The sequence below is a fragment of the Triturus cristatus genome, chromosome 8, assembly GCF_964204655.1.
Source record: "Triturus cristatus chromosome 8, aTriCri1.1, whole genome shotgun sequence".
Taxonomy (NCBI): Eukaryota; Metazoa; Chordata; class Amphibia; order Caudata; family Salamandridae; genus Triturus; species Triturus cristatus.
The window spans coordinates 1,257,961,876-1,257,974,473 of NC_140591.1; positions in this window are offsets into that span (position 1 = coordinate 1,257,961,876).

Sequence of the window (12,598 nt, forward strand, 5' to 3'; positions counted from 1 at the left end):
ACACTACATGCATACTGCATAGACATTTGAAGCAATCTATTTGGTACTTAGAAACTGACTAAATAATCAGACTACTTCTAGGACAGTGCTTAGGTAAAACTTTTAAATTTTCAGTTCTGCCACAGTGAACAGAATAGTACATGGTACAGCACCTTAGTGTCAAACCCTGACTCATTTTATCAATGCATAAGCAAAGACTAGCTTCTAATGCTACTAAAACTTGACAACATGAGAGGTTTTATATTAGTTATCTGTCAGCAAATACACGATGGTACCAAATGCTTCTCTCACAGTGGTTCTCAAATGTACAAAGACTCAGAGTGTGATTCTAGACAACAACCACTATACCTAGGAGTTTACCAAAAATCATTCACTACTGTGTACCTGGTAAGGGAACTGCACACAATCTTCATATTTCAGGACTGCACTTTTATGTCAAAGCCTGACTCATATAATCAAAGCATAAGCAAAGACTGGCTTCTAATGCTACGAAAACTTGACAACATGACCGGTTTTAAAACAGTTATCTGTCAGCAAATACACGATGTTACCAAATGCTTCTCTCACAATCCTTACCCAATCAATCAATCAATAATACTTTTATTAATTTCTTAAAAATCATAAAAGGATGGCAAACCATCATAAAATACAGATTCTGAACATAGAATCACATGTATTGTAAAAGGTATTATTATTAAAAAAGAATAAAAAGTTATTATAATGTGTTAATTTGTATTATTTTAGAACATTGATCTGGAAGAGATCCTTGAGAAAGGAAAACCATTATCACAGTAAAAAGTCAATCAAGGGGGTGTGTAATTGTATATCATGAAGAAATGTTGTCCAATTCTTTTGCCGCTATTTTCCAGAGTTTTATGGCACTACAGGAAAGTGAGATTGAGCGCCATCCAAGACACCTAATGACCGCAGCTCTACATGTTCTGATCTGTTCTTTCCTTAAAATCTCCCGGAGAATGGATTTACGTATTTTCAATAAAGTAGGGCATATACATAGTAAATGTAATAGTGACTCCTCCCCTTGACAACAAAGGCGACATTCCTTCGATGGCCATACGTGTTTCCATTGCGGGGTTAAATCTTTTGAGGGGAATGAACCCAGTCGTAATAACATCAAGTAATGCTTTTTATAGTAGGAGGTGTGTTCAGTCAAATACCGTTGCGGTTTTAACCTCTGATATGACTGAATCACGGCCCAGGCGTGATGTTTTTTAGAAAAAGTCTTTTTGTCGGTTAATAGGGAGTTCCTCTTGATTGCGGAATTTGCTGCGATTTTAAATCCAGAATACGTTACAGGTGTTAACCAGACCTCGTCTAGCTGTAGTGCCGACAAGCATTCCTGCAGTATTCTCGTCGTCGAGTTAGCTTGTCGAGTTTGACTTTCTATCTCAGCCCAACAGCGATGGGCTAGGGTGTTATCGTCTGCCTCCCTCATCCTCCAATAATACTTCACTAAAGCACCTTGTCTGGCCATGATCTGATTTTTTTAGTCCAAATTCTAAACGGATTTGGTCTTGTGGGATGTGTAGCGGAATTGTAAACAATTTTTTGAAAAATACGGATTGTGTTGTATTTAAGATGGTTGCGTCTTTGGTATTCAGGATTTTTGAACCATACGAGATGGAGGGCAAAAAATTTGCAGCTATCACTTGAAGCAAGTGGCTGGTAGAGCAGCCTGTGAGCTTTTTTTTCAAGACTTTGAAGGCGAACAACAGTTGTTTTGCTTTTGTACTTCCTTGTTCCATATGTTGTTTGAAGTTTAACTTGCTATCTAGCAAGAAGCCTAGATATTTGTAGGAGGTAACGCTGGCCAACCGTTGTTCGCCCAATTTCCAGGAGAAGGTATGCCTGGACGATGTCTTGTTGTGTTTTGCAAAACGCATTACTTTAGTCTTTTGATGGTTGATCGTAAGTTGGTTTAAGGTGGTATAGGCTCCTAGTCCCGTGATCAATTTCTGCAGGCCTGCTGGTGTTTGTGCTTCTCTCACAATCCTTACCCAAATGCACACAGACTCACAGTGTGATTTTAGACAAGCAACACTATCCTAAGAGTTTGCCAAAACTCATTCACTAGTCTGGAAGAGTTAATGGTACTGCACACAATCTACATATTTAAGTACACCAATGATGTTACCAAATGCTTCTCTCACAGTGATCCCAAATACACACTAACTCGCAGTGTGATTCTAGACAAGCACCACTATCCCTATGAGTTTACCAAAACTCATTCACTACAGTGCAAGTGGTAAGGGAACTGCACACAATCTACATATTTCACAACTGCAATTTACTGTCAATGCCTGACTCATATAATGAAAGCATAAGCCATAAATGTCTTCTAATGCTACTAAAACTTGACAACATGACATGTTTTACAACACTTATCTGTCAGCAAATACACGATGTTACCAAACACTTCTCTCACAGTGGTTCCCAAATGCACACAGACTCACAGTGTGATTCTAGACAAACAACACTATCCCTAGGAGTTTACCAAAACTCATTCACTACAGTGCAACTGGTAAGGGAACTGCACACAATCTATATATTTCAGGACTGCACTTTTCTGTCAAAGCCTGACTAATTTAATCAAATCATAAGCCATAACTGTCTTCTAATGCTACTAAAACTTCACAACATGACAAGTTAAAACAGTTATCTGTCAGCAAATACACGATGTTACCAAATGCTTCTCTCACAGTGGTTCCCAAATGCACGCAGACTCACTGTGTGATTCTAGACAAACAACACTATCCCTTGCACTATACCGAAACACATTTCTTCATCTAGAAGTAGTACTACATTTTAGTATAGAAACATAACATAACTCATTTCACAAATTCATAAACAATGACTGGTTTCTAATTCTACCAAAATATAAAAACAGCACAGTTATCTGTCTACAAAAACATGAAAAACACAAATGCTTATCACAGAATGTTTTCTACATGCACACACATTGTAGAGAAAAAAGTACTCCCTACACTTTAGCAGGAGAAATACATTAGTCTGATTAAAATCAAAATAGTCTACATACATCCCCTCACAATTAAATAACTCATCTTTCAAGTTCTTTTGTAGATTAAGAAGTATATTAATCACTCACCATATTTTCTTTTACAGAATCTCTGCACTGTGCACCTCTCAGCAAAAGCAAAGAATGGAAAAGTTTCCCTTTCATTTTCCACACAAATACATGTAAACATCAAATCACAATCCTTCGCACATAAACTCAAAAACAAACACACATTTCTATTGGTTAAACATTTCAACCCTTTCCAACTGAAATACATTTCAACCCTTCCCCCAATCTGCCTTCTACCTGTTACCATAGAAACAGGTAAAGGAACACTGCACTGAGCTCACAGGTCACAAGTTCAGCACAAAATGTTCCTACACAAGACAGGAAGTGTGCTTGACTTTTCAACATATCAGCTTATCATATATAATATTCCTTACAATTTGTTTTTGTTAACCAATAACAATCATACCTTTAAAAAACATAAATATACACCCTACCTTTCAGTGTAGAAAGTTGTCATATAACCAATGATTTCATGTCATTTTTCAAAAAACGTTGCCGTGGATCCGCGCACCCACCGCAAGAGAATCCGTGCATCAAACGCGATAGGATATGCGCACCGTGCGCTCATTTCCCCGTTTAAAAAAAAAAAAGGGGGGCCCCAGGGGGTCCTTCTGGGACCCCCTAAGCACCTCTAGAGGGTCAGAGTATTTCCACTCTGCCCCCTTTATATGTTTTAAACACTTGCATCTTCAGCCTCGCTTCTACCGAGGCAGAAAATGGCTGCCAACAGTTCCTGGTTTCGAATGTAGAGAGACACTCGATAGCCAATTAGCATTCAGCGCGCGATCGTGAGGGTGAGCGCTCGGTTCGGGGAGGGTGCGCTTACGGTGCGGGTATGGTCCGCGGATCCTCCGCGGCCATAGATTTCACTAACTTTTTTACCCTAATTTTCTCAGGAACTACTGAACAGATTCACACCATATATGCAAAAGCCATGAGTCCAAACTGAGGACTACCTCTTTGCCAAATTTGGTGTCATTCCGTTCAGCGGTTCGGGCTGTAGCTGCGACAACAGATCCTATGGGAAATTGCATGGGGGAAACGCGTTTTGGGACCCCCCTTTTTTCTTAGCCCCCGCTTGACGGATCACCGCAAAACTTTCAGGGTAGGAGCGGAGCGCAGCTGGCCAAAAGTTTGGAAAATTTCGCGAGGATTCGTCAACCGGCGCCAACGTTATTCCAAATAGAATGTTGCGGATTTCCTATGGAAAATAGGTCCTAACTATAACTATCTACTGGCGACCGCCAGTAGATAATATATATATATATATGGAGCTAATATTAGAGGCGTTCCGGTGCCTCTTACACTGACCCTCCTCGGTTTGGTGCTTTCCGTTACCGGAGTCAAGCTTTTGGATTGTCTTTGCGTGCAAGGAAAACGGAGAGCCCCCCGCAGCCTGAATCTTGGAATATCGTATGCGGTTTTGATTACCTAAATGGGAGTGTCCTGATTCTCATGAATGTCGGAGGACAGACCGGGATACAGGTAAGCCCATTGTGTGATCCATTGCGGTTTAAGATATTCCCACAGGTGGCTGATGGGAGAGGTAGTCCTGTAGGTCTTTATCTACGGGCTGTGGGTGTCAAAGACAACAACTATTTCAATTGCAATGGCCGAGGATTGGATCAAGGACCGCGAAGAGGCAGCACTTGATATCTTTAGCGAAAAAGATAGCTATGATGAAACGCCGTCAACCAGCGGCAACACGCAATTACCAACTACAGGAAGTAATTTGAAAAAACTACTTGGCGAATTAGAGAAACTTCGGAGACATGAAATAGCTAAATGGTGGGAATGCACATCATTGAAAAAATACCTTGAAGTGAATCGTATTCCGAGGGGTTTGAGGATTTTAGTAGCGCCAACTTATGAAAATCCGGATCCCGCTATGTTACAGGAGTGGGCTGATAACAGTGCCCAATCATCTCGCAATATGTTACAAATACTCATTAAATTCGCTACAACGGACAGAGACAAAATTCTGGTATGAATCAATGAAATATATAAAGAACTTGAAGAAATAACTAATCAAGATGAGGTAAATAAAGGTCTAGCGGAGATAAAAAACCGTGTTTTGAAATACGAACAAATAATTAAAGAAAGAAAAGCCAGTAAGTTTCAGCGTGATAGAAATGACTATCTACATGGTAGAATTTACACTTTCTCAAGACGTTTTGAAAATATACGTCGACAGGAGCTATCGAAAACAATGGCGGGCCCCCCGAGTCAACGGGAACCAAGTGATACAGATCTAAGTTCAGAAATTGAATCCGAACCTGAAATGAGCGGCAACAAGGAACAAGCACATCAGGCGCCTACACCGATCCAGGAATTGGGTTTTTTACGAGTCGAGCGTTTGATGAGTCTACGCCCAAGACCCCAGAGACAGGCGTACCCATCAAACAGGGCTCAAAATCAAGGAACAGAAGGAGGAAAAATCGCAGATGGGGCCAACAAAACACAGCAAAAAAACGTATACAGACGGAACAAGAGGAAATGAACAACAATAAAGAGAAACCAGATAACACAGTTGTAAACTTAACTAATATGGCTTTGACTCCAGGCGAAGAACAAATTCTTGCTTTAGGATTATCGTATTGCAAGACAACCAACTTTGATTACACCCAAACCAGAATAGACCTTTACACTTTATACGGAAATTGAAATTGCGCAAGCATTTCTTTTTACATTAAGGAAAAGATGAACATGAAAACCAAGGAGCAATTATAGATCAAGAACCAGACAGTTTATCTGTAGTGGATTTATCTTTCCTGAAAGACATGGCGGAACTTGAGAAGGAGTGTTCAACAGAGGTACCAATTTTGGATGATACAGGAATGAATTTGGATTTTAATATATCCGCATCTGTGACAACACCATTTCGACCAAAATCCATTTTTAATCCTCTAATGCCAAGGGATAACATTGACATCTTTGCGGACAAAATGATCCAGGATTTTGGCAACTGAAAGCAGTAATACATTCAACATGTTAAAAAATAAAGAACCAGTTGGATATTCCAAGACAATGCTAAAAATCAAAGAACGTCGCGACATCGTGGTACGTTGGTCGGACAAAGGAGGCAACATCGTACTTTGGCCTTTAGACATGTACAATAAGGAAACATTAAACCAACTATCAGACATGAACTTCTATGTACGGATCAGTGCCACTAATATCATCAGTACCAAAGAAAAATTCCACGGATGTTTGTATGAATGGAAACGGAAGGGGCTAATAACCAGAAATGAACTTGATTTTTTTTAAAATGATTACCCTGTGACACCACAGCTACATTTGTTACCAAAAATTCATAAGAATGCTGTGTGTCCTCCCGGCAGACCAATTATATCTGCCATTGGGAGTCTATTTGAAAATACCATCGAGTTCATGGATTTCTTTCTTCAGTCATTTGTACGGACTTTACCATCTTACACCAAAGATACTGGTGATTTTCTCACTAAGATTTTTGATTTCAAATGGCAGGAGGATTATTTGTTTGTTACACTAGATGTACAGAGTTTATATACTAGTATAAGACATCATGATGGCATGAGAGCCACGAAACATTACTTGAGCACAAGGGATTTGAGTCTACACGAACACACAGCTATGTTGTTACAGATGGTGGAGTGGTGCCTAACAAATAACATTTTCTTGTTTGACAGGCTATTATATAAGCAGGTACAAGGTACAGCCATGGGTACTTGCTTCGCCCCCAGCTATGCGAATTTGCATATGGGCTGGTGGGAGGAGCAAGTACTCATGAAAACATGCAATATTCAAATGTATGAAAATGTTGTCATATATCAACGTTACATTGATGACATCTTTATTGTGTGGAAGGGCAGTGAACTAAGTGCCATTGATTTTGTAAATGTCATTAATACCAATGATTTAAATCTCAAATTTACAGGCACCATAGACAAGCAGTCCATTGTGTTTCTTGACTTAGAACTTTACACTATGAACAACAGAATACACTCGCGCACACACCGGAAACTGACATCAGGGAATGGCATTTTACACGCTCAGAGTTTTCATCCTGTTAAACTCATTGAGAGCATTCCCTTTGCCGAGTGCCTACGCATGAAGAGAAACTGTAGCACCGTTGAGAGCTTTATTGAATCAACCAATAATCTATGTAAAAGACTTAGCAATAGAGGTTATAAAACAAAAACTCTAAAACTAGCCAAGAAAAAATGCCTAAATATCCCAAGAAAAGATCTTCTATTTAAGAACAAAGCCAACAGAATAACCTTAGGAGAAACAACTCAACAGACACCGAGGTTAATCACAGGCTACAACAGTTTTCATCAGAGACTAAGACAAATTTTATATAGACATTGGCCGATAGTACGATGTGACCCTGTTATAGGTCTCTCGTGTACTAAGCTCCCCCAGTTAACATTCAGGAGAGCCAAGTCTATGAAACAGGAACTTGTATCCAATGCCCCTGTATCTGACAAAGGTACCAGCTGGCTTAAGTCCCAAAAAGGATTTTTCAAATGCACAAAGTGCAAAGCCTGCCAGTTTGGAATCAACACTAAATCAATCGTAACTCCACTAAGAAAAACTCCCATTGAGATCAGGGAGCATTTCACGTGCAAAACAGAATTTGCGGTATATGTGTTACGCTGTACCTGCAATAAGATGTATGTTGGCAGTACCATTCACCCTGCACATTTTGCAACACTTAAGGGCAATCAATAACAAAGACCCGACATATCCAGTTGCACAACACATTAACAGAGTACATGATGGCAAAGCAGAAGATTTGGTATACTTTGTGGCTGACAGTGTCAAGAAAAACATCAGGGGTGGGAACAGACAACTTGCACTAAGGAGGTTGGAGTCAAGAAATATAATCCAGCTAGACTGCAAGATTCCAAATGGTTTGAATGCCGACGAAGCACTAAGCGTTCATCTATAGATTCAAAACTGCCTTTTTAAATTTCTTGTAACAATCCTTCGAGTCTTGACCCAGTTTCTGTTCATTGGTTGATTTTTTCACACGTGTCTAGTAGGTCCCCCTATGCTAATATATGGCAGCTTAAAAAAATATTATGATGCTTTATTGGTTGAATTGGTCATCATCATTAGATCTTGAATGAGGAATTTGCAGTGATTACCGATAGCGGTATAGTAGGCCCACTTGGGCTTTATTTCACAAATGATAACAAATGGTTTATAATTTGCATGGTTATCTCAGGAATTTTTTCTCAATATGAATTAATGATGGATTAATGTAATCTTTTGAATTTTTTGTATTATCATAATTATATGAAAAGACACCAGTCTGAGGAAAGACTTTTTCAACGCTAGTATTTCTTTTATGTCAAGTTTTGTTTACTGGTTGCCAAGTAACCTGGGGGTGTTTGTCACATGCACGTAACCAGCATATAAGCATTGTATTTGAACCAGGTCTGACACAGTGAGCAAGGCGGATTCATTCGCCGAAACGCGTCTGGGCCACAGCTTTTGAAATAAAGCATTATCTTTGAGAACCTATCCCACGGAGTCAGTGCCTGTTTCGTATGTATGGAACCCGGTTTGGAGCTAATATATATATATATATATATATATATATATATATATATATATATATATCTATTCACTGAAAAAACCATAGGTTTCACACATGTTATAGTTAGCGGAAATTTTACTGATAAAAAACCAGTGAAATTCCCCCGTTATAGTTAGTGCAGGCAACTATAACTCACGCGACCGCAATCCTCTGCTGATGCTAATACTGTATTTAGACACTTATTTGCCCATGTCTTCTTCCATACATTTTTAGCTATACATATATTACAAATATTTTTTTTTCATAAAGACACATATGTCATCAGCAGAAGATTGCGGTCGCGTGAGTTATAGTTGCCTGCACTAACTATAACGGGGGAATTTCACTGGTTTTTTATCAGTAAAATTTCCGCTAACTATAACATGTGTGAAACCTATGGTTTTTTCAGTGAATTTGCAAGGTTTTTTAAATGCTAATTCCTAACTATAACGTGTGTGAAACCTATGGTTTTTTCAGTGAATTTGTACGTTTTTTTAAATGCTAAGTTACTTTACGCCATTCGTGGCGTGCGCGCCCACTTAACGCAGTTCGTTCCGTGCGCGCACCGTGCGCGCACAGTAAGCACGCGGTGCTTACTGTGCTTACGGTGCTTATAAGCCATGCACAAATGGTGCCCTTCGGGCACCATTTGCACACGGGGTGGAGAGAGTGTGGATAATTTTTTCTTGGATTATTTTTGTTAAAAATATTGTGGTTTTTCACAATACTGATAAGCCCTGCACATTTGGTGGCCTCCGGCCACCAACAGCACAGGGGGTGGGGAGAGTGTGGATAGTGTTTTTTTTTTTTACATTTTTTACCGTACGCGTACGGTAAGCGTAATCGGCGAAATTAGCGAAAAAATAAAAATTGCTTTTTTGGCCTTGGGGGGTCTTGGGGGACTCCCTCATCATGGCTATGTGTGTGTGAGCTGTCAAAACAGCTCCTTTACATGTGTATTGGTTTTATTTAACAACCTAACTCTCAGTGCGAGAGAGAAAATGGCGGCCGCCGCTTCCTGGTTTCGGCCGATTCGAATGTTTACTAAGATCTAAGAGCCAATCAGAATCGCGCTCGCGCACGCCACCGTACGCGTACGGTAAGCTTACGGTAAGCGTACCGTAAGCTGGCTCAGATATATATATTGATTTAAAGGCTATTTTCTCAGAATCTACTGAACAGATTTACACCAAACCTACAAAAGGCACTTCCTTGACCTGAGGACTACCTCTCTGCCAAATTTCAAGTAATTCTGTTCAGCCGTTCGGGCTGTAGCCCTGTCTAAAGGTCCTATGGAAAAATGCATGGGAAAAACGCGTTTTGGGACCCCCCTTTTATCTCAGCCCCCGCTTGATGAATCCTCCCGAGACTTTCAGGGTAGGAGCGGAGCGTAGCGCCCCACCTATTTTGAGAAATTCGCGAGGATTCGTCGACCGGCGCCAAAGTTATTCAAAATAGAATGTTGCGGATTTCCTATGGAAAAGGGGTCCTAACTATAACTACCTACTGGCGACCGCCAGTAGGTAATATATATATATATATATATATATATATCCAGCTCAGTTTTCCGTCTCAATCCCTTCACTCGCGATCGGGTGCTTCCAACGCGGTGACGGACACCGCGTGCAGTCAAAGCTCCTGGTACACAAACACACCAGCACTCACGGGAACAGTGTCCTGATTTTTATTACAGGACGAAACTCACAGCAATACGCGTTTCGGCTACCGCCTTTTCGGGCCGCACTCTGTCCACTGTCGCTGCCACTGCCCCCAAAACGAGGATCTGTTCTTTTTTTTTAAATTTCATTGGCCACTTCGCGTCGCGCCTCTTCATTAAACATATCACTTGGAGTTATACTCAATTATTACGTGCTATGCTGTTCCCTCGATCTGCTGCTTTAAGTATAATGCCTTTAAGACGAAAATGTCAAAAATTTCCTATCGGATGCTGAGAGTCCTTATCTTCTTCACTGATCTCGAGCCCGATCGCGTAAAGGAAATCCACGCGTTCTTTCACTCGGCTACAGTTGCTTGTTCTCTCAGCGCGGTGAAACAATGTTGCAAAATCCGCTGCAGCGGTGAAGGGAGATTTAAATCCAGCTCAGTTTTCCGTCTCAATCCCTTCACTCGCGATCGGGTGCTTCCAACGCGGTGACGGACACCGCGTGCAGTCAAAGCTCCTGGTACACAAACACACCAGCACTCACGGGAACAGTGTCCTGATTTTTATTACAGGACGAAACTCACAGCAAAACGCGTTTCGGCTACCGCCTTTTCGGGCCGCACTCTGTCCACTGTCGCTGCCACTGCACCCAAAACGAGGATCTGTTCTTTTTTTAAAAATTTCATTGGCCACTTCGCGTCGCGCCTCTTCATTAAATATATATATATATGAGAGCTGCATTTCGATTGTACTACAAGGAAAGCGTTAACATATACACTCACGTAAATGTTGAGATTACACAGTACATGCACCTTCTGTATCTGCTCAGGTGCACTACATGACAATAATAATGTTACATCACATGAATACAAGAGGCCATGTGAAATACATATATGCCTAATCAAACAGAAAGGTGAATCCAAAATTATGCAGCTCCAGCAGTAAGTGCCCTCACCTCTTTCTTAATGTAATTTGATGCTCATGTAAAGCACTCTAATGCCCTTGGGCCAAGCTCTTGGTATATAAAATTTGCAAAAAAAGATACCTAATTAAGTAGCTTACGGCTTAAATGCTAAATAACTGCCATAAAACATTCAGAGTAGAATACTTTGGTCCTTTCGGTTAGTCTTCTCTGTTTGACACGTTTTAGGAGGACAGAGAAATAACAGCTGTGGATGGTGGTGTGTCTTAGAAATGTATAGCATAATATGCGGAAACAACCTCATTGTATTAATCCAAGGGAAGGAACAACTTCAGGCAAAATGCAAGCTGTTGTTTCAATCTTACTAATAAATGGATTCTTCGACTGGTAATTGGAATCCAGAACCAAGAACAATGGGTTGATATTGTAATAATTGTTCTGTGTTTTACCATTAATCAACAGAAGTCAAGCCAAGTCTTCACCCCTACTCTTCCAAGGGCAGGGATATTTAAAAGGGGTACCTGACACGCATATAGATCTAATAGATTTCTTATGATATAATGCATCAAAGCCATTCACATGTCAAGCTATATGTCCCACCTTTTCTACCTTGACGAAAGACATTGGGCCTAATTCACAATGAAAGTCAGATAATTACAGACAAACATCCCTGCTTCCACCAGAATTAAATTTTCTGACTTTCTGGAATTCAGAAACATTCACAAGAGAAGGTACAGAAAGCTGTGCTAGGCGCAGGTTTCCTGGCTTGTTCTTATGAAGGTCTTGAGACTTTCATTACATTTTCCATGGTGGAGAATTCCACACAGTAGGAAGAGGATATCCTGAAAAAAAATCACATTTTGTTCCTCCTCTGGGAAAACATTTTTCGTATTGGAGAAACCTCCTCCCCTATACTCCAAGCAAATTTACCTCCCCACCCATGAAAGATATTTATGCTAGCCCTTGGGTGGAATGAATAACGTGCCATTTGTAGGGTGGGAAGAAAAAGAAAAGAAGAATGAAAACAGTTTGTGAGTGCCCACAAAATTACATATTTGGTGGCATTCACAAACGTCCAGTGCTAACCCCACCTTGAAACACCAATTTTTCCAATGCATTGAGTGGGATTTTTGGGTGCAGATAATTCCACACTCATGGTAGAAGTCTCCACACAATTAAAAGGGAGTTACAACTGCCAGAAAGCCATTTATGACTTCCTGGTAGGCATAAAAAATGTAAATGTCCCTGTAAACATACACTTACAAACATATTTGTCTTGGTGAATAGGGTCAATAGTCACTTTTTCATTGTTCTTAGCATTTGTCCGGAGGATCATAGAAAAAC